This window comes from Strix aluco, chromosome 9, assembly GCF_031877795.1.
Source record: "Strix aluco isolate bStrAlu1 chromosome 9, bStrAlu1.hap1, whole genome shotgun sequence".
Lineage (NCBI taxonomy): Eukaryota > Metazoa > Chordata > Aves > Strigiformes > Strigidae > Strix > Strix aluco.
This window is the reverse complement of record NC_133939.1, coordinates 10,288,741-10,313,276: the sequence shown is the minus strand read 5'-3', so window position 1 is coordinate 10,313,276 and position 24,536 is coordinate 10,288,741.

The window sequence follows — 24,536 nt, the reverse complement described above, 5'->3', positions numbered from 1 at the left end:
ATGAAAAGAAGTTGGTCCCCACTTTTTCTACCATACAATTTAAGTATGTGTCTGGTTTGCAAATCATGAGATCTTAAATTAAATGTAGCATAGTCTATGCATGAATGGGATAATCTAATTTTATTGGGAAAAGGCACACAGCATTGGACCACTCTTTTTGCTAATTGCATTTATTAAGGAAAACAAATTATCTGAGTTATCTGGGTGTATACTGGGGGAGGGGAGATGAGCAACAGAAACTCTTGAATGTATTTCATAGAGTAAACTGATATGAAATGTCATCTACAGGCAATGGGCGAATTTAAATTTATTCTGTGTGGCTGACATTTGCAAGTGGACATGAACAAACGGAGTCCACCACATTTACAACAATTTACTCACTCTTTTTATTGGCTTTCAGAAGTGGAAGCTTGTCATTACAGACAAGCATTTAATTCTTAAAAAAGCCCAATTTCTTCTTACGAGACAATAAAGTATTTCCTCCTGCAACAGCAGGTAAGCACTGAAGGCATCCTCAAACATCTAACCCCAATGTGCTAAAGACACTTAATAATCTTTAAACTACATACAATACCACTTCCTCCCTGGTACCAGGATGTTGTAAAATGTCTAATTAGTCCTTATAACAGTGCTGACACCTCCACAGCACATAAAAGAGGACTTTTAATTTACAAAATACAACTCTGGTTGTCCTGATTTTTACCTTTAATTAGACTGTAAGACATAGCTCCATGAGACTGCAGATGAATATTCCATTAATTTGGCTGTTAACCAACATATGAGGCATTGGCTTAGGGTACAAGGTAGATTTGTGAGGCTTTTTTAAAAGCAAGATTGTAATATTTTGAATTGATTTTTAATACACACTCTCTCATGGATTATTTAACTCTCTAATGAGGTAGAAAGAAGTATTAAAGCCAATATTTTAAATGTCAGGTAAATGACCCTGTTTAAGTAAAAAAAGAGGACTTTTCTGTTGATTTTCTTACGATGGTACCAATAACTGCCTAGATTTTGGAAATGACTTTATGATGTTTAGATTTTATATTGGTGCAATAATTGCGCGCAGTAGGGTACTGCACCTAGCTATGAAATTCATATAGAAATGAAATAAGAGGCATGATGAAAAATACAGAAAAGTCAGTTACCCCAAAGGAAATATAAATAATTTTGAAAGTAAAAGTGTTTCTGTGGCAACATGAACTTTAATAAGTCAAAATTTGCAATACTAGTAAGCTATACCCCAATGACAGGTAAATGCATGTGTCTGAATAAGGGGACCAGTGGAAATTATAGTCATAGAGCTGTCTAATGAAATCAGAGGAAGTGAGCAATACATGTCTGAGCACTTAATAAAAATCATCATCCAGCTCACAATGTGTAACACAAGCCCTAAAATAAGGGGAAATTTGTGTTGTGATACATAAGGGAATTAGCCTGTCACTTGACATGAGCACTTGCCTCAACTGTCATGCACTCCAAACAGGACAAAGAAGGGGGACAGCCTGACAGGTCCTCCTTTTTGTGTGTCAGCACATCTGGAAGTGGCAAGGAGTTGGCTGCTGCCCTCCTCTAATTCTCTTCCCAAACAGGAGCTTCCACAAAGCTCTTTACGCATTCCTCTGTAACAAACACAAGACACATGATATAGTAAAGCTTCTGGTGAAGCTGTACTCCACAGAAGAAATCTAAATAATATGTAGCGTCTATCAAAAGCTACCTTAAGACACAAGTTTGGGCACAGAAGTAAAATGACCTGCCTGTTTTGTAAAAAACTGAGACCTTTGGGAAACAGAATGTCTGCCCTGTAGGGAAGAAAAAAAACCCAACAATTTCAATTAAAAAGATTTCAGTGGATCTACAGAATAACTCCATGTTAAATCACTAAGTTCTCTTACATAAAGAAAATAACCAGAATACATAATTAGAAATTATTCTTTCTCACCTTCTTTGTAAATGTCAACTCAGCACTCAAAACAAATCAATTGTGGTCCTTTGGCCAACCTCTACAATCAGGGTATTGCATCCATTCAGATTTAAGGGTTCTGCACAGCTCTTCGATACCCACTCTTTCTATCTCTAAAGCAACTCCCGCCAAGTGTGTGAGAAACTGCACTCAGAGTTAACAGATGGAATAAATAACAGGATGCTGCATAGCAGGGAGCCATACCCATCTCTACCTCAGTCACAGACATCTCCCTTTGTGTATTCATATCTTGACCTACAGAAATTTCAAAGCAAATCTTAGGGTCACAGAAGTAACCATCTCCTTTAGCATCAATACAGGCACATCTGTTCAACATGAGTTCTATCCAACTATGGACTGATAAAACCCAGTCTAGACTAGAGGGGTTATTAAAAACTGAATGTACCTGCCCTTTTATTTCAGTGTATGTATCACTGCCTGGGTAACACCTCCTTTACAACTGTTGTTCCTGAAGTCAAGAAAAAAGTTTGGGTTTCTAATAATTGAAAAACACACTCTAGTCTATAAGACCTAATTAAAAATTTAGAACGTTCATAATGATCACCTATTCATTTCAAGGGAGAATGCTGGAAAAGCGACAGGAGAGGATTAAATATAAATAAATTAAAATATCAAAAAAACTATTCAAAATATGATGACTGTGTTTGTGACTAACACCAGAATTCCACCCTGTATCATATTCTACAAGGATGAATATAAAAACTTCTCATCCCATATTACCAGAGACGTGATGCACTTTAATACTAATCTATGCTTTGGTTACATCTAGAGACACCTCCATAGTAGTGGTGAGCCTAGCTTTAAAGGACATTGCCAAACTAGTGTGCTCAAAGACGAAAAATGAAAATAATCAAAGAGAACACTTCAAACATGATGAGACTGACAAGAACAGGAATGCTTTCTCTGAACACAAGAAGACTTGGCAAGGCCTGAAAGAAGTACAGAAAGGTAAAGAATGGTATAGAAAAGATTTTGGGGGAATGGCTGCATTGCCTATATCATTATATATGAAAATAAAAAAGTGAGAAACATGGTTAAAAAGGTTTTTTTCATTCCACATCAAGTTACAAAAGTCAAACATCAGACACCAAATCCTGAAGATTAAGTTTCCTAAAGCTTTCACAAAGGATCACCAAATATGTGGAGAAATAATTAATGACATTTCACATTTAACAAATAAGAAAATAAGTTCTCCCACCACTGAAGACCAGAATGACACCTATGTAAAGGCAAATCTTTCTATTGTAACAAAGTGACTCTCATGTATGATTGGACATTTGCATTTAAAACATATGAAGTAAAGCTTTAAAATGGGACATTAATAATTCCTCAGCTTGGAGTAGTGAGTCAAGTTTTGGAAATTGTTTCATGAGATGAACCAACTAAAGATGTTCCCAGAGAAACAAACAAAAATTACTAGCAATGTTAAAAACATGATCTATGAGAAAAGAACTGAGGTTGTTTAAACTGCAGAAGAGAAGCCCAGAGGACATGACCATATTCTTCAAAACTTAAGTTATTTTAAAGAGAATACTGCTTATCTGTGGTAGACAGGATGAGCAAAAATGGGCTTGAATTGCTACAAGAAATAAGAGAAACTTTAACTGTATAAAAAGTTAAATGCTGGGATAAATTTTCAAGGAAGTTGCAGTAGTTTCTTTCATATGAAGTCTTGAAAATGACTTGGGCAGTATTTGCAAGAGATGAAATAGCTGGAGTTATCTCAGGACAATCTCAAAACGTCTCTTATTTTCTCTGATTTTATATATTCTAAATTCAAACAATAAAGATAGTACTTTGTTTTAGAAATGACAATATTCTAGATCACATGACTAAAAAACCCTTAACAGCTAGTCTGTGCCCATGCTACTAACCTATCTATTAACTCCTGAGGCAAACAACTAGTACCCTCTGTATTTCTGCTACTTCAATTAAAAATGTTGATTATCTGTGAGTAATGGAAATACTTATTTCCAAACTGTTTTCAGACCAGGCAGACTCTCCTTTTCAGAGAGACAGAACAGAAGAATAAGACTATCTATTTTTTTCCTCTAAAAGTGCCTTTTCCACAGACATGTGGTCTTAAATCAGCTACAGCTACCTAGCTTTTACTGTTAAATAAAGGTAGACTGTTAACAGACGTTCCAGAGAAAAACATCTAACAAAAGATAACCCTCTCCTGCTTGGCTGTCAGCCCCAGAAATGCCAGGAACAGTAAAACGGAAACCAGAGCTTTGGCCAAGGCAGTCTACATGGGGTAAAATGAACAGGGAGGGTGGCAGAATATTCTAGCCCAGACCCAACTCTAATCTGAATTAAATGCCTGTCAGTCTATTTAGAAAAATGAGTTCTGTGAAAGTCTCATTCAAATTCACCTGGAACAGAAGTGCCAAAATAGAGCCAATTTAAAATGAGAATCACACTTCATCTTCCTTGTCTCAGTAAAGGCATGCAGAATCCACAAAACTACTTGCCTTCACACTCCTCTTTCTTCTCTCATTCTTACATGTACTGTAGTAGAGTCCCAGACAATCTCAAACCATAACCTTTTTTTTTACCAAAAGTAGTAAGTAAAGTGAATCTCATGAGGCCTCTGTAATTATGTCTGAATTATTCAAACAGCTGCAAGGCCCAGAATACAGGTTTTGTTCAATAAAGATATATAAACTGTAAACTCTGTTTTTCTCTTTCACATCCTTTTAGATGTAGATGAACCAGTTTGTGTCATTGGTCAAAGGATACAGGCATTGTTTCCTCTAATATCCTGACAGTATTCCCTGGGAGACTGGCCTTTTTCACTCTTTTCTTCTTCCTCAAGAACTGAAGTCTCGTTTCTCATAAGAGAGATCAAGAGGGCAGAAACACTTAGCTCTCAGGTGCCATAGCTCATCATCCTATAGTTCTCTGTAGAGACTTAAGGTTAGTTATCATAGCCAAAAAGAAACAAGGAGAATTTCTCTCAGAGCAAAGTGACAATCCACTAACAAACTGGTTTCTGCTCGTCTTAAGTTTCTATGTAGTCTCACATCTCATTTAGCTTGCCATCCAGAACACAAAGCTTTTTAGTTTAATTCAATGTATTGACAGTATATTAAAGAAATATACATATATATTTGATTTTGGTGCTGGTGATTTTTTCATTTGCTTTTCATTTACATCTAGGCAATGTTGTTCACTCCTTCAGCTAGGGATTTTATTCTTACTATCTAAACAGACAACAAAAGTATTCCAATCTCTTTTTACAGACAGGGACTATATTCAGAATTTTTGAAGAGATTTAAAGGAAGGAATAGGATAAAAGGGCCAGAGCTAGTAACAGACTTCCCTGCCTACAGACAAGGAGCTGGGACACCTCAGTACTAAGGCAGCTGAGCCTTGGAGCAGGCTGAGAAGCCCCCCATCTCAGGAGTCACCCACAGAAATTACGTGCTATCAGTAAGCCACCAGGTATGGCACACTCAGTACCAGAATATTTTTAACCTTTTTGCAGTATTAGGCTCTTAAAAGCAGTAAGGAAAATACTCTCTGACCACACTTTAGAGTCCTAATTTGGTGTCAAAATACACTCACTTTTTCTGCTTTCTTTTAAAGCCGGTGACTTGGCCGACGAAGACGGGAGCCATCCTCGATCCCTTTTCTGTCCAGTCAGGGAGCAATGTGGGCATTCAGCAAGGAAGGAGACACAGTTTTAACTCTCAGGCTAGGGGAGGAAACGTTCTTTCTTTCTCTCTCTTTCACTTGTTGGATAAATACTCTACTTCCTAGGCCCTTATATAAAAAATTATTCACATTCTTAAAAAACAGCCTTTATTGGGGGACCCCCTGGAAGATCTTATACTCATTTTCCAGTTCATTTTTCTGTCTTAAAATTCCTCTCAGTGCCTCCTGTTCTGCTTTTTTAGCATATTTAGAAGCATCGTGTTGTAAGGAAATTTGCGGCAGCAACACAATTCAGCACTGAGCGGATGGCAGGATTGATTCAGTGAAGACTCCACCCAGACCATGTCTAACAGATGTCTTGACATAAACTACTTCAGAAAAAGTTAGCATGGCTGCTATGGATAATTTTAATTTATTGTTAGTTTGGGTTTTGTTTAGGTTTTGGACCATCTAACTTATATTAGGAAGTAATGTCCTAATTTTTGAAGGAGCTATTTAGGCTCTGTAGAAACTCCCAGCTTCATGATTTATTTGATCATTACACGAAGGTGGTTTCAATATCCTTATGTTTCTCATTGTTTTACATGTGGCTATCCATTACAACAGAAGAAATTACAAAACTCCTAGAAGATATTATCATTTCATATCGAGTAAGCCTGATGAGTTTTCTATGAGCAGGATTCATGGAAAGATGCATAAGAAAACTGAATTACAGGACAGAAATAAAAATACGGAGAAAGAGGAGAGGACAAAGAAAGGTGAGGATATTTCACATACTGATATAAAAATGAGGGCAGAAGCGCTCTTTTTGATTATGGAGGCTACAACTCTCCTCTGAGCTCATTAAGGATTCATCGCATATCACAGGATTAAAAACAAGGAATGGGTACATCAGCAAACCTGAGCAGCTAACCAGATTTCTGACTCAATCAGCCAGCATTTGAGAAAGTCTCCTCTCTTTGAAAAACCCTCATTCTTTTCTCAGAAAAAAATCCACGACTATTTTCCTCCACAGTACTAACTTTCAGCCATAGTGATGTACCACAGACCCTTCACCTGAAAACAGAGACTCTGCCTGACAGCCTTCACCGTAGCAAGCCTGTGCTCTGCAGGGCCAAGAGAAAGGTGCCTGAGGCTGGCCTTGGTTACTGGAGACACGTTGTAATCCCCTCCCACCAACTGAGCTGATGCCAATCAGGGCAGAAAAGGAAATGAGTATTCATTGCTGAAAGTTCTTTACTTCGAAGAATACTCAGACGGGCCTTTATTCATAATGTAAATGTTTAAAATTAGAGGTATGTGCATCACTAATGTTTCCACTAGCATCAGGAAGGCATTTGTCAAATGTTTCAGTGGGAACAGAAATTATCCCCTAATGATTTTGCCATTACAAGACTTACCTATTTTGCTATTGCAAATCATAATCCACGGTCAAATCAACAAAATGTTACAAAATCAAGGTGCAGGAACTCAGGAAGTCTTGGGAATCACTGCTTTTGTCTGCCAGAAATGAAATGCACTTCTCCGGTAACAGTTTCTGCTTTGCGAGTCAGATTGTATTGCAGTACATTCCATGAAATCAATCACGCTGTAAAATACATTAACAGCACTCCCCCTCAAAGTGTTGGTTTTCATGTAATTTTAGGATGATAATGACACAAAGGAATCAAAGGAAGACCATCGACTTATACTGCTAATGCTCTACCTTCATCTCATCATATTGTCCTTCAGAGCTATAGCTATAACGGTACCTATGCATTCCATCGTATTTTGCCTCTTACACCTGGCACCGATGACATACAGAGCAACATGACTAGGATCCGTCACATGCAGCTCAAGCTTTCTCAAAGGGGGAAACCTGCAAGTGCATATTTTATGTTTAGTTTCTAATTACTATCTCAATTTCTGACGCTGCTGTCACAGGTGTTTTTATGACAATTGCAAAAATCAAAGAAACGTGTTTTGTTGTTCCAGTAAAAATGGTGAGGTAGGGCATTCAGGAGATTTCTTCTTCAGAAAAGGGTGGTGTTTCTCATAAAAGTTTTCAGCTAAGTCTAGAACAAGACGCAGAAGTTGATACTCAAGATTTCAGGTCTCCAGTGTTTGAATCAGATCCCACCTGCATTCTGGAAGAGAGATATGAGTATATGAAATTTGAATATATCTCATGGGCTCTCTCGACCCCACAGAAAAACAAGATGCTCATAGATTATTATTGTATAGAGTTCTCCAGGTACAGCTAATGATTCATCATGTACCTTGTTCTGATAACCAGTTACTCAGTGCTATACAGTAACTTACCAAAACACTTACTATTTATTTTTAGGTGCTTGTTATACATCTGATTGAAATATGGCCAAAAGACAGAGAACTTCTATTTTTTAAAGTAAAAGAAAAAGTTTATATTCTCAAAAGCTGGACCTGCATGTCTGGAAACTGAGTAAAACACTTATGAATTATTAAAAAAAAAAAAAAAAAAAAAAGGCAAAAACAAACTTACATGAACAAATGGAAATTTTAATTAAAAACAGAGGATGAAGATGGAAGCTGTGCATTTTTCAGGATCAAGTGACCTGGGAAAAAAGAGAGAAAACCTTGAGTGAATAAAAAGTGTTTACAGTGTAAATGAGAAAAATAAAGTTCAAATAACAAATTTAAGTAATTAAAATTGGAAAGGAACTTCAAAAAACATTTTAAAAGAGAAACTCTGGAAATTATATACCCAATGATATTTGACACTTTATTTACACAAAGACACATAATTCTCCCCTCATTAGTGCATATTTCTTCCCCTTCTACAGTCATTTAGCTGCTACAGCATCTCAGATATGATCACTGCTTTTTCCACATTTGGTCATTAGTATCTGCATGACAGTGGCTCCAGACACCTATAGGATGCCCGTATTTGAGATGAAGTACATTCAAAAGACAAGAGATAATCCTAGTTCAGAGAGGCAACAGTCTAAACCCTTTGTCTAGCAGATACTCTCTTTTCAGAAGAAAATGACAGGTAAGTGAGAAAGGCTACTCACAAGTGAAGTCACATAACTTTATTTTGTAGATGCATTATAGACCTTCCCCTGCCTGTTTTGAATAACTCTTTCAAACAAGGACCATATATACATACCAGTAAAATACTTCCTCCCCCAGGTAACCCTGTCTTTAGACTAGCATGCATGTTTCCGCAGGAGAAGGTTTTCATGTTTCTACCCTCGTACCATTCTGAAATTACTTGGAGTGGTTTCCATACCAATTCAAGAACCTCTGAATTTTGCCTGAGTTTTTGAAAAGAACTGTAAGAATGAAAGCAAGAGATTCAGCTGCAATTTCTTTATCACAGCTACAGAGCAAAGTTACTCACTTCAGTTTTCCCCAATTCTGGCAATTCAGGGCACCATGAGTCATTATCCTCTCTTGCCAACTACTGTTTCAGAGCACAAATCTCCATAAGGGGAAATTAAATGTTTTTACAAGCTCACCCTTCAAGAGCCAAGAGAACTGTCTCACTGAGAGGGCTTCTTGACATGACACACAGAAAAAAACCTAACATAATCACTGCAGAGTAATCAGAAAATGTAATCATATTCCAGACCTGTCACTTCTTCTGTTTCTGAGACAGGCAAGCACATTTCTGACATTTTGGGCCTGTTTCTGGTGCCACTGAAGTCAAAGGCAAACCCTCCATTGGCTTGAACAGGCACAGACCCACTATTATGTTATAGAGAAGAGCTATTGTAAAAGAGCAAGGATCTTCCTCAGGAGGATAGATATACATAGCTGAGTTGCTGCTCTCCTCCAGCTGTTCGACAAGGTAAATTGCAGGGTTTTATAAAATAGAGAGAGACAAGCAGTAACAGGATCAAGAGCTATTCTTTGTGTGAGAGGGACCAAATTACATTTTCCTAAGATTAATTTACCTTCCTTATTTCCCCTAAATAAATAAATAAACAACCCAACAGCAGAACAAGACAAGCTTATTCTAGTGCTTAACTAATTATCAGTACTAATTAGTGTTTAATGGCAATGATAATTATAATCATATCCCTGTGAGTCTATTGAGGCTGCCACATCAGATGAATTGCAATGTTCCCCCTCCATCTACAAACTTAAATCAATATCACTTCAAACCTGACAGGGTCATTTCATGAAAAGTGATCAGAGAGTCACCTTTAATTTCTATGCTAAACTGAGAAATTCAAAAGTCTTTTGAGTGGTGGGAGGAGAAAGGATAAACACCACTTTGAGCAATGAAATCAATAAATGAAGCTCCTTGCTGTCCCACATAGGCATCATTCTTTAGGTTTTCATTTGAAGTAGTTAAATATAAACAATCCCAAAGACAATATTCACAGGCTCTGTGCAACTAGCATGTTTCTAATAAAAACACAGAAACACAGAATAATTCAGGTTAGGAAGGACCTTTGTAGTCCAATCTAACATTCAAAGTAGGGCTACCCAGATCAATTTACTCATTACTTTGTCTAGCCAAGAACTGAATATCTCCAAGAATGGGGATCCTGCCCTCTGGATACACGTTCCAGTGTTTGATCACCTTCATGATGAAAATTCTTTTTCCTCATATTAAATAGGAATCTCACTGCAACTTGTGTTGCTCAGTCAGAGAGAGGCATCAGACACCCTCTGTAGCTCAAGATCTGGATGGCAGCACCCTTTTATTGGAGTCCTATCTGGGTGCCAAGTCACTCCAACTGGTACAGGACATCATGCCCCGTGGCATGTTAACACTATCACTAGACAGTTTTAAGCAGTCCCATGCTGTCTTGAACAGAATTTCTGGGCCACTCTGCAACCCTTCTAACTGCTGCTACAACTGTTACCTCTCTGCTAGGTACAGGCTGGGACCTGTGTTCTTACATAGCCAGTTGAATGGTGCTTGACTTTCCCTGAGCAGCTGTCAGTTGGAGACAATAGCTGTAACGCTTCCTAATCAAGAAACAGCCAACAGAAACTCTCTGTTAGAGCTGATAGAAGCAAAAGCCTCTGGAAGCTAAACCTCACCATCAGCAGCAAGCCAGAAGTTCCCAGCTGATGCAGCTCTCAAATGTTCCCTGAAGCTCTCTCCAGAAGAAGGTTGGAAACTGCTGCAACAGCTGGTGCCTTTCTGTTACCCATCTCTTCTCGCTCTCTCAAGACCCAAACTCTCATGGACAAATGATTTGCTTGTTCTTTAAAGTAAAGGCCAGTGCACTCTTTGGGAAAGATCATAAAAAAATACACAATTGTGTAGCAGTTAGAACAAATCTATTCAGAGTTTACTAACAAAATATAATCAGAGGGGCCAATACAGAGTCTGTGAAATTTCTGAATCATATGGGTAAATATCCAGACCCAGCACCCAGCTAAGAACAACGACAGAGGACATAAGATATAAAGCAGACAAGAAATTCCTCTAAGGAATGGGCAGAACACTGCAGCAATTAATTCTGCTTTACCCAAGGCCATACTTGACCACTGCATGAGAACAGGAAAGAAACATGGGGAAGCTATGGACCAGCTATAAACTAACATAAGCATGACACGGTACTGAGATACATATTCAGATATAGGTCAGGGCTTCACATGCATAATAAACATATACAGCAGTACTCTTATGAGTATTATAATAATGAAAATAACATGTATGAACATAAAAATCTGAGAAAACAGAATTTGGGGCTTCCAGAGGTCAGAACTGAGAGTACAACTGTTATTGTTTTCAATGCCAAAAGCAGAAACACAGTAGAGCTGAGTCTCATAGTGATTTTGCTGTTGTCATTAGGTCTAAACATGGTAGAAGGAATCTTGTAAGGGAGAGACAACTAGCTAGGGAACAGAAGCTTTTGATCTATCTTAGCCAGCCATCCTACCTTATTGTGATTTTTGTGTTTTTCTTTTTAGAATAATCATAAATACTAAGGAAAAAAAAAAATCCTGAAGTTCAAGTCTCTCATTTTGCAAGAAAAATTGTCAGTTTGAACAAACACTTGAGGGGCAGGGACTTGTCCCTGTTCCCTGATCGTTACCCTCTCTCCATCTCTTCCCTTAGGAATATATCTTTCCCTATCTGTTATGCTAATTCCAGGAGGAAATCAAATATACATTTCCAATAGTGACTAAAGCTCTGATCCTACAATTGGTTAAACAGAAGTTAATTTTATGCATGTGAGTCATCCCATCAACATTCCCATATGCCAGAGACTTTGTGGGATTGGTGCCTAAAAAGGAAACCATTATGAATGAACTCCATTTCTGAGTTGCAGAACTGGCGTTGGAAAGCACATGAAGAACTGAGATACTGGAACATAAATCCACAGTTTTACATAGGCCAAGGAAGTAAGCATTTTAAACAAAATAAAAAGATTAGCTAATTCCTTATTCTGAAAAAAAATCACACAAGAGTTGATGTTATTAATTAAGAAGTTTCATTCCTGTTACCCAACAGTCAGTGCTTCTCCAACAAAAACATGGCAAAATGCCTCAGTTTAAAGAGCACATGCCAGACTTTGAATTTAACTCTGCCTGGTTTTGGCCACTGCAGCATCATAAATTTGGTACATCTTTCATTCTGGCCCCATATGTTAGAAGTGGGTCTAAACCCAACTCTTTTCTACATATGCAAAAAAACTACTTCAAGGATTCATTGTATCAATGAAAATCCCTAACATGTATTTATCATTTTACATTTGAAAAACACTTTACAAACATTAACTAAGTAATTAGAACTAAATATAACTAATTAATACACTAATTAATTAATCATATGAGTACTGTGTATGCTGCTTAAAATGGCTGCAACATTTTAGTAATGAAATGGTTCATTACAACAGTGGTAAATGTTAGCTCCATTTCAGGACACATGCCAGCATCAGACTTGTAGTTTAAAAGAAGATAGTAGAACAACATCTAATAGCTCAGAGTGAAATTTCAGTACTTACATTGCTGGACATGTCTAAAAGCAATGGGCCCAGAATCTCTCTTCATTGACATTTTTGCAACCTGCTGAAAGACAAGTGTATTGCACGACTGATACTCAAAAACATGACTTATTACTTCAAAGTTCAGTGGAATCTCATACTATTAGGAAATTGAATCTTCTTCAGCCTTTCCACAAAGTATTTTATAGAATCATTTTTCCCTGTGTACTAAACCCACTATTTTATTATATATTAAAGCATATCTCCTGTAAACCCAGTGCATGCACAACATTTAACATCATAAGCTGTACACAGAGTCATTGTCAGAAGAGAGCAAGTAATTTCTTCACAAATATCACCACTTCATACTTCCAAACTATCCAAGGCTTATCTCCTTATCTAGACAGTTTGTAAATACACTACTCACAGGCTGTGGTAACTGGGGATTACTCTGATTTGAACTTGCATAGCAATACCTGCTTTATTCTGTTTCTCCTATTAAGGGAAACTTATAATACCAAAATATAAATTTAAAAATTAGAGTGTGCAAATATTTATCATGCTCTCTTCTCACAGTGTTCCTGATAGCAAACTTATCCCTGACAATATTCATCTCCTGTAAACACTGGCAAAGCAATTTCAGAATTGTTATTCCTTTGCATATTCACTAGCTGTTGCTGGAGGTATTTTGTTCAGCTCTAATTAGCACAGTTAGTAAGATCAATATTTTCATTACTGAATGCTGAAGTAAAGCAAAACATGCTTAAAAACTTACATTTACAAAATCCCAAGAAATCCTAGTCTTCTGTTGCAAAAGAAAAAACCCTCAAAAATTGGATGAAAAAACACTTCTGGTGTTTGCTGTTTTGATGAGGACAAAAAATTAAAGCATCCATATCAGTAAGGGGTGCTTTTAGAGAAAATAGGTGCCGTTTTAGTAAGTGCTTTTTTACTATTTACAGGTGTCCAATGGCTTTTTCAGGAGAAATAAACACTGAATTTGGAATCACTCTCACACTCCTTAGTGTTGACACTATCACTCTCTTTGCACCCTCACCCTTGTTAAAAAACAGAAACCTGAAAGAAAAGCAGAGGCACTGCAATCTAGTGGCAGTGTTTAAAACTGGGCTTCGACACTGGCAAATAGAGACCAAGGGAAATTAAAACAATACAGCTGCAGCAGACAAAATGAGTGCTAGGGCTGAGGAAACAGTGTGGCCCTCAGCATCCCTGTCCTGAGAATGGGGCTTTTGGCTGGCTCTTCCATCTGCAGAGAGCATCCACTTCTGCCACAGAAGACAACGGTCTCTGCCTTCTTGGACCTTGTGACAGCTACAACAGCACCAAGAAAAAGAAAGCAAAATACATATGTCAGACCTCCTCTTTCTCAGATATCTGGGCTTTCTTAGTTAGCATTCCTTATATCTAATAATAATAGGTCAGAAAAAGGATCCTGAGCCTATAACCTCCCCCACCCCCCCGGTATTTTTCTCTTCTTTTTAAAGAGGAAAGCTCAAATTTGCACTTGGAAAACACTCTTCCACCCATCCACACAACCTCTACAAATACAACGTTCTTAATGAATTGACAATTCACTGTACCCCTCCCTCTGCAGAAATGTCAGTCAGGAAATTGTCACTGTAAACCACCCTAAAACAATTCCGTGCTCATGTTGAGTAATTATTTTCAAAACTGTTCCTGAAGAAAAATATGATCAAATATCAAACAGATACTGTATAATTAAGCAGCAAGGCACAACAGGGAGTAGAATATAGGTCTAGGTGCTTTATTAAGCATAAGACTGAAGGCACAGTTTGTCAAAGCAGAAAGAAGTGCATTATATTGCACAGCTTGTATCGTAAAGCTGTTTCCTAGGGTTACACATCCTGCACCTGCTGAGGTTTTGCCACCCCCTGTGTCCACTTGAATTGGTTTTCTTCATTTCCATGACCACCTTTTCTACTCAACTAGTTCTACTTCCTCTTCAACTAACATCTAAACTTGCAATTTACAGTACCAGAGCTGACAATATATTTAGAAGCCAAAACCACAAAAAAGACAAATTTGGTATAACACACCAGGAAAGGCAAGTGAATATGCTGATGAAACATGCTAGGCAGTTCCCCGAGCATATTCAGTTTGCTATTAGCTCTATGAACCTTCATAAAACCCTGTTCTTTTAAGGTGACAGTTACAGCAGCATGGCCAGTTTGATATACTGTCCAAATATGAAACACTTAATTTAAGAAATGGAGGAAAGCTATTTAATAGGAGTAACATAAAGAGAAGCCATTTGGGGACTTACCTGATTAGTAAGCTTCACTAATTCATTTTCTAACAGATGCAAATGCAAGCAGTAGGCTTAGAATTATAGGAGGCAGTATATGCATGCATAACTTACAGACTCAAATGAGACAATATTTGAACTGTATTGTTGTTTCTCCAGCAGAAAAGAGCTGGCAAAGGGCTAGGAGAGCAGAGGGTGAGGGCAGATAGTTACTGAGAAAACTTAAAACTGAACATGTAAATAGAGTCTCCAATGGAGATCAGATCAAGCCAATATAACCTTTCTATTTCCTTGATTCTTCACTTTCACTTGATTGAAAATGAGTTATATTCTTATTTGCAAGGGGGGCTAAAAAAATAAAGAGAGGTTTGATTCCTTGTCTGGACATATCACTCTGGCAAGATGCATTATTTCTAAATATGGCAGCAGATATGAACCATCATTTCCAGAAGTAGTCTTTTCTCTTTTTCTGTGGATGAAACAGGGCTGGATTTTGGAAAAGAACAAAGGCATTTATCATTAAACCAAATCCCTCGTCAACATGTGCCAGGAGCCCTGGGAATTCATCAATCACCAACACTATCCAGAAAAATCTCATAAACTACAAGTCTGTGGCTAGTTATGACAGCAGGAGAACACTGGATCATCCTACTGAAGAATCTCAATCCAAAGACTCTTCTGAGAATAACTCAGGTTTATACTGCATCATTTCCCATTTTCATTATGTCACACAACAGATTTAGAGACTGTTGTACTCCATTGTCTGTTCTTTTTACTGTCTCTGTCACTAGAATGAGACACCCAAAGTGTAATGCCAAGTGCAGTCTGTGAAAGATAGTGATACACTGAACTCCTTCATATTTTATAAGTCAATTTGCCAGGCACTCCAGTGGGTTCTTACAGGCTGATGCAGCTGTAAAAGGGAACAAAAGTAGTTGGCTGTTCTTATCACAGGGTAAACCGTTGCATGACAGATCTTCCACAGAACTGATGTCATTACCAGGCATACCTTTGTGATACAATCTGTATAAACCGCATAGCAAGAAATGGTGCAAACATAACACATTATGGCTATCAGTTTAATACTGTACTTGTGAGACCTTTTGAAAATACAATACTTATGAGTGTGCATGTATTATATACATGTACATAAATGAATATATAAAAGTATATATTTCCAGACCAGGAAAGTGAAAATTCCTCACTACCTTAGGTGAGGAAAGGTGAGGACAGACCATATGCAGTGTTACTCCAGAAGAGTTCTCTGCCACTGAACAGAGAGAAATAGAGGGCAAAATAAGACTTTCTTACTTGGGTCTAAGATCCATAATCGCTGTTGTGGATAGTATCTAGTCAGGAGACTGTAGTTGTGGTTGAAAGGGGAATAGCATCACCCTCATCTCACAATATTCCTACTCAGGGTCTTATTAGGCATGTTTTGCAAAGGAAAGCCAGAATTTATCCTGTATACAAAAAAGCCACAGCAACTCTACTCCAAATCTCTGGCTGTAGAAACCAAAACCAGAACTACACTCTTATGTTCTTAGAGATATTTAAAAAAAGTCAAAAAACCAGAAACCCAAAATGTTCAGAAACAATTGCCAGGAGTTTTGTATTTATTTGTTTGTTTGATGGTGGTCTGTGCCTAATAAAAAATGCATCCTCCTAAGCCATTCAATTAAATTGAAACCAAACAAAGAACCAAAATCCATCCATCTCTCTCCCCACCCCCATTCACAGGAAAACTTTGATCTGTCACGCTGGCAGTAAAACCAAAAAAAACCCCAACCAAAAACATTCCTATCACTCCATTGCTTTACTTAGACTCTGCTAGTTAAACTCCACTCAAGTAATCAGTTACCATTTATTGGTCCATTTATCTCCTAGCCTCTTTAGTGTACTATCTCTACAACCAAATACAAAAAAAATATACTGTAACTCAGTAAGCGCAATGCAAACACTGTAAGAAAGGGACTGTGCTATTTGAAGGTCAAGTAAAACAGCACTTGAAGTCAAGTGTCAGATAAAAACTTGCCATATTGTGCTGCCAATACAGAGGTTTATGCTCTCCATTACACTGAAATATAACTAGAGTTGCTCTGGAATTTCTGCTCATTTATACCAGAGTAAATCAGGAAAGGTTTTGGATCATAGGAATTAAGTTCATTGATGACTGAGCTTAGTCACATCACAGAGGGATACCTGCACAGTCTTTAATCAGAGAGAGCTTAGTTCTTTCTTTATATATAAACTCTAGATCTTAGATGATACAATTTTCTGTTCTGCTAGTGAATCACAGCTTGAAGGTTGCTTAATTCTACCACAGCATGCATCTCATGTAATGGTCTCCCCTGCAGACAAAATTTCTACCCAATGTACCAGGGTATTTCAGAAAGAAACCACTCTTATTTGCCTGAATTGGTTGGTATGGTACTAAAATAGCCACATTCACCTAGTGATTTCTCTAAATGCTTGTTTTCAAATGCTTTAAATTATTTCTGGTTTTGTTAAAATTAGAAAAAGGTTAGGGAGTATGGAACACATAAGATTTAGAACAGATTCATATCAATCACATTCAAATTGGGAGCATGTAAAGCAACAGGCATATTAAAAGCTGGACCACCGATTTCTATTTCTAGGACTACTAGTACTATTTTAGTCAGGCACAGAGGCATACAAGAGAAAGTGTCCCAAACGACAGAGGGACTGTGTCAAGCCTTAGATGGCCTTGACATGTAAGTGTATTAATTTTCAGATAAGCCATGGACTTTGTCCATGACATGTGATAGGAGAAGGAAGAGAACTCAGCAATGGAAGAGAAGAATTGGTAGTGTGTTAAGCAGTTCTGTTCCAGTCTGATGGAACCATGTGTTTTTACTGGCCATTTGGCATATCAGGTTAATATGAGAGGGTATCAAACAAGGAAACTGAAAAGCTAATAGCTATGAACTTGCAGAAAAATGAGCATGCACTTAATGAAAAAGTAGAGCAAAAACCAATGTCCTGCATCACTACTAAATAACTACTGGAAATAAATTACTTTGATAAGCAATTTCATAGGGCTTATGTATGACAAGTCTCTACAACTCTAAGTGCTTCCATTGGCAGAAGAATTTAATTCAAAGATCATTCATCCTTCCAGGGCTCATCTCATTCCCCGGCACAGTACATTGTCTTTTACAGTTATCTGAATCCCTCAGTATCCTGAAACCAGCCAGAATCCAGGTACTTTGATCTGCATATATTCACAGAGAATCTTAATCTATCAGGTATTTTCACTCCTAGTAAAGCAAGATTTGGAGTCCAGATTTTATATTGCAAGTGAGTAGGTAGGAGTACTCAGTGCAGAAAAGGGAAACCTTGTCTGAGTAGAGCTGTGTCTTTGCCTCCCAACTGTCCCCCTTACTAGTGTGCTCTGGCAATGACACTAAAGTACCCTTAAGCTGGGAGCACACTCCACCTTCTTCAGGAATCTGTACCACAGCATGCCACAAAAAAATGCAGGATACGTGGAACCAAAAGAACAGATCTGCACTCTTATGGTTAGCATGAGCGCATTCCTGTCTCTGCTCTTCAACCATGCCTGTATTTTACCTTTAAAGTAAATTAAAGTTAAATGGGAGTCACTACCTTCAGTTTCAGTGCAAAGGCCAATGGAAATCCCTTTGTAGGCTCTAAGGAAACAGAGCTGCAGATCTCATACAGATCTCTACAGTCTTTAGCCATTTTGGGAAGAAATACTGAAGTGTCTTCCATCTCTCTCTTCTCCCCCCCATCTCCACCATGGCCCATGGAGAGGGACCCCAGCTGAAAGTTATGGGTTCTGTTACAGGGCTGCTCACTATGTGGCTAAAACCCTTTATTACATTTGATCCTAAATGACCTTCAAAACTCTCAGAGTTAGTCTCAGACTCCTAGGTTATAAGGGCACATTTAAAGCATGCAATGGAGCATGTTACAGAAGGCCATGAACACAGTTCACTGGCAACTGAAGCATGACTTCCATCTGGATGATATGGCACGTGAACAGCAGAGGTGTCCTGAATCCCCACTGTGAGGAACAACAGCCCAGGGCCTGGCCTGCACTGCATTGGAGGGACCCATGGGGCAGCAGTGCTGCCCTTGGCCTGAGAAGAACTCCTTGTCCCCATCTCCCCCTTGGTGCTGCGAAACACCATGGGGTGTGTCTGATGACTTACAGCCATTAGGGTATTTAGCAGCATGGCTGTTTGACCAGAAAGATTGATTACCTGGCCCCACAAGCCCCAGTATTTCCAGTTCTGGGGTCGTCACAAACTGAATTAGCTTAAGTGATCTTCACCTACTGCACAGACTTGCCCAATGTCTCAGTGAGAGCTGACAAACTTTACTTAAACAGAAGTCAAGGCTAATATTTTCAAAAGCAGGTCCCTGCCTTCTCACCTTTCTCCTTACACTGACAAAACTCAATCATTATATGGGAAAAAAAAGCTCTTACCCACTTTTTTTCTTGTATCATAGGGCTCTGAGAAACCTGATCTAGTGAAAGATGTCTCTTACCATGGCAAGAGTGTTGGACTAGATGAACTTTAAAGGTCCCTTCCAACCCAAACTAGTCTATGGTTCTCTCAGTATCAAGCCTTCAAGTCAACTGTGCAAAACCAAATATGAGAATTTATGAAGTTTGCTAATGCGCTGACCTGTTTTTTCTTTTTGACCTTTTCTTTATTTTCCAGTGACTGCCTTCCTTCATAGCCTTTAATGACATTTAGAATTAGACTTTTAATTAAGGTGCCTAACAAGCAGATAGGCAATTAGGATTTTAACAAATACCTCATAGGCTAGGCGTATCAGCCCTACCGATGATATGACAGACATCTGCAGCTTAAAGCACCTAATGACCTTAAAAATAATCTAACCCTCAAGTTCTAAGTATTCCTTTTTTTTTTTTTAGATATATGGTATGCACATATACAGAGGGAATATTGTGAGGCTTCTTTCAAGAGAACCACAAACATTTAACAAAAAAAAAAAAACAAAAAACAATCCTTTGAGCCTCATAAACTTTCTAAGGAAATTAACTGTCCTGTAATCCTGCTGGTAGAAAATGAGTGCAAGTTGCAAACACTATTCCAAAGCACAGTAGCAAGAGTAATTGGTTTTCCCTTCCATCCCGAAGTTCTTGACCTCTTGCTCCTCATTAGAGACATAAAACATTGGGAAAACAGTTGCATTTGTCATATTTCTTGTAAAATTATACAAGTAGAAATTGAAATGGTTTGGAGTCAGTAAAGTGAATTTGAAAGGCTCCCTGTAGGAAATGGCTAAGAAAATAATTCTTTAAGTACCCTTTAAATAATTCTAGCAACAGTTATGCCACATGCACTTGTATGATGCACTTCAAAGTATTAAAATTTTAACAAAGTGAAATTGTAAACAAAGCTGTAAAATTTAAAGATGGTAACACATCTGTTACTGTTCTGGTATTTAAGCCACAGATTCTGGTGAAAATAACAGTAATCATACAAATGCCTGACTTTAGAGACTTTCTGATCCCTACTTTTCTCCCTACAATTCATAAAGCTCTCATTAAGAGAGGATTGCAGAATCAAAACATATTGTCACTACACAGTTACTGATAGGCTTGCTACTTCCAATTTTATGGGTGTTTTAACTTAAACTCAGGATCCTATGAAGGAAAATATCATACCAGGTAGGTCCTACTTCTATTGACAAAAGTTTGTAACTTGCTGCTAAGAGAGATCAATTCTATAGACTTCAAGACCTAGGATTTAAGAAGTGAATAACCTTAGGCAACATCTGACAGCATATTTCAGGTGTACATATTAATATGTACATTAATACAGGAATTAACATTGCCTCTGATAGAAATGTAAGAAAGTAATATTGATAATAATAATTTAATTCCATATGTACCATTAAAATAGCTGATGTGCCAGCACAGAAATGCTGTGCTTCTGAAATTACAATACATCTCTTGATGTGAATTTTCATTCTGTAAATCAACAATGAAAGAAACATACTAGTTGCTATAAAGGACCATGAGAGAGAACTCCAGTCAAGGGTGTAAGAGTAATTGCCATTTCAACCTACCACTCTTGACAAATTTTCAATGGTCAGTCAGCTTCTCTGTCTTCAGAAGCTGAAGCAATAAGGCAAGCAAAACATAACTGAACCTGCAGTTTTTTGCCTACTATAAAGACATATATAGTTATTCTATACTATATTTGTAGAACTAGTATATAGAACATATATATAGAACATATATAGTTCTACAAATACATCTAGAACTAGTGTATAGAACATATATAGTTCTATTAGTTAAATACTAGTTCTACAAATATAACTTTAACTGCAATGAAGGATAACATACAGATACCTAGCAGGGTATTGGGAGACAAATAATGTTTTAATGAAAAGATAAATTACTAGCAATGACATCTCATGCAAAGTAACAAAACATTTTGGAAACCAACAAAAAAGACCTGAGCACAGTTTTAACCTATATAGGATGCATAGTAACACAGTCCTCACACTTACTTTTCCTTTCATACTCTTTATTTATTTTCTGTGTCTTGCTCTGATTTGAGTGCAGAAAATGTCTGCATTCTTGTGTTATGTTTCCTCATAAAATGTCCCATTTCTGTCTCCTGCCCACTGGATGCAGAAAAAGACTCATGTAATCAATTAGAAAAAACTTTGTTCTTTAAAAATCTGGCATATTTGAAATTTCACAAGAAAATTCCATGGCAGACACATTTGATAATTATGATTTGGGAATGAAACCTGAGCCAGAAACAGAAATTACCTAATTTCATTGTAACTTGTTTTCTGATTCACAGATAAAGCTATTTATTTTTTTTACAGCAAACAAGTTTACAGTCATAATTTGGCTTGGAAAACTTACCTCCATTTCTTTGGAAAGGCTGGCAGTTCCAAGTATGGAAGCAAATAGAAACGGACAAAAGAACCTATTAAATTTCTTTACAAAAATGATTTTTCAACAAACTTTGATATCGAGGTTGTTTGCTAGTTTTGTTAAATCTAGCAGTTTAAATGTACGGAAATCTTTCCAGAATACACCTTCTGACATTTTGACATTAATTTATTATTAATCAACTTGTGTATTAAACAACTTCTTTATTTTCTGATTATGAAACAAGACTTTTGCATTTCAAAGGTTAATTAAGAGTTTTAGGAATATTTCAATATCCCATGCTGAGATACACTTCAAATATAAATTTATAAATACATTATGCTGCTTAGGTATCACAGCCCATACTCTTAAATAGAAGATCGTTTTGCTACAAGGAAGAATTGTCTGTAACAACTGCTTTTGTACAGCAAGGACTCATGACTCCTGGAGACTGTGGTTACAGACCTCCAGCGTAGCAACATTCTTCTTGTCTAGCCTTGTAATTTTTTGCCAGGTACTCTGTACATTAAGTTGTTTCATTTCAATTGCCCTAAGGGTTTCTTGCTCACTAACTAATGGGGAGCTTGATGCATCATTACTTTAACGTAGCACAATGTGATAAAGCTGTAGGATTCTCTAGTAAAGAAATTACTGGTTCTGTTCTTAATAGATTAGTTCACACAGTATTTAGCCACACATCAGCAAGGCCTTTATATTTAAAATGTTATTTAGAAGAGATATTTTACTGGGTTCAACTAATTTCTATAAAACAAAGCGTAATTTCAAACAAACACACACACACACAAAAAAAATGGAGACAGGGTGAAGCTATGAATTTGCTTCACGCAAAAAACCACAAAACACTACGTATTCATAAATGTCAAGAACAGGTTTTTTAATAACCTATTTAAACTGAAACAGCATATGAGATCTTCAAGGGGTACAATCCTTATAGTTTACTAAACCTAGAGTTGTTTGAAGATGCAGAGGTTGTGCATTGTTGCTCATTCTATACGGCCCTGATCAGAAACTTCAGAATGGGTTATGAAGCATTTCCCAGTCACTTATACAGAGCCGAGGCAATTCAGATAAAAGCTACTAGCCTGTAGACAAATCTCATTCTGTATGCATTCTCACTGACTCAATTCCCAGACTACATGCTTTTCTCTATATTTTGCATATTCTTTGTTTAAAGTTTATAATTACCATATCCAGGTTTTCCTCTCACAGCAATCCCAACAGGGAGAAACTATCTTAAAAAATGTTTTACTGATAGTCCTTTTCCTCTTCAGCTCTGTATGTTGAGATAACAGTTTAGGTATCTCCTACTGATGCAGGCTATCCACCATATACCTTGATCTATTTAAATTTCACTTAACATCCTCCAGCAGTTTCCTTACTGGTTCTTGTGTACCTCTGCCTATAACCTTCTGTTTAAATCTTAAAGATTAAGAGCTTCCGAATTATTGTATGTATTACTGCAAATGCCTTTACAGACAAAACCAATGGGGTTTAGAACAGTTCTATGCTAATTGCCAAGTCCTACAACTGACCTAAAGCAATAAAGCAAGCCTTGGCATCGACACCATGAACAAAGTCTCAGTTGTTCATTTCTTTATCGTATTTACTCCAACAAGAATCTGGATGTACAGTTCATTCAATAGCACAGGCTGTATGATAGCTCCTATTTCTTAGCAAAAAGGGTGATCATTCTTGTACTAAATTAGACTTCCTCCCCAAAATACTTGTTTTACAATATATTTTATTTCTTCTGAAAACTTCAGCCTTATCCATGCCTGGGAAAGAAAAATTAGTCATTTAAGTAGTTGAGAGAAAAAATTATCAAGTATATTAATAACATATTTGGTAATCTACCTCTTCAGGCCACATGTTTGCAGTGGAGACTCCTATGTACTGTGGTTCAGTGGACTGGAAATCCTGGCTGTGTTTGACCTGTTACAACTCTTTGGAGAAGTCAGTTGCCTTCCAAATTTCCTCTTAAAATGTATGTCAGGATCTGTGCTAGACAAAAACAGTGGTTAATATTGCAGCAATTATACAAAAAATATGATGGTATAAGGTCTCACTGATGTGTAAAGGGGCTGATCTGGTCTCGGTAAAATCAATAACGTTTTGTGATTGACTTTGCTTGGAGCAGAATTGATCTCTAAAGGCAACAAATGCATTGAATTAGATTAGTAAATTACTGTTCCCACGACCAAGTTAAAAGACAAATGAGTAGTTAAGTGAGAGTCTGGTTACAATATCACATCACAGGGCTTCCTGGTTATTTTCTTGTGGAATTCACACAGTGAAATTTCAAAGAAAATGTTCTCCCATCAGTACACATGCGAGTTTTATATAAAATATATAAATCCTTTACAAATAGAAAGACTGTAAATCTGTCTCATACCAAAAGGAACCTAAAATTCAAAGTTAAAGGTGCCCTGTTTTGAAGTCTGCATTAAGATCAACTGATCTTCTCTTGACTGAGACTTTCACACAGTTCTAGCTAAACACAGAAAATAGAGTCTGGCAGGACTGAGTATTTAATTTAAATATGTTTTCAAAAATTCACACTATATCTTGATTAATGAAGCTTTTCTTGATTAATGGAGCGTTGCAGAAAGTCTCTGTGGGAGCATGCTATGTTAAAATGAAGAAGCTTTTTAATACAGACTTTTAAAATTTTTCAGAGTGGATATTCATACAGGTCTTAAGTCTTGCATGATCCATTTATATGCACAGATTAAAAATGATAGCATTTCCTTT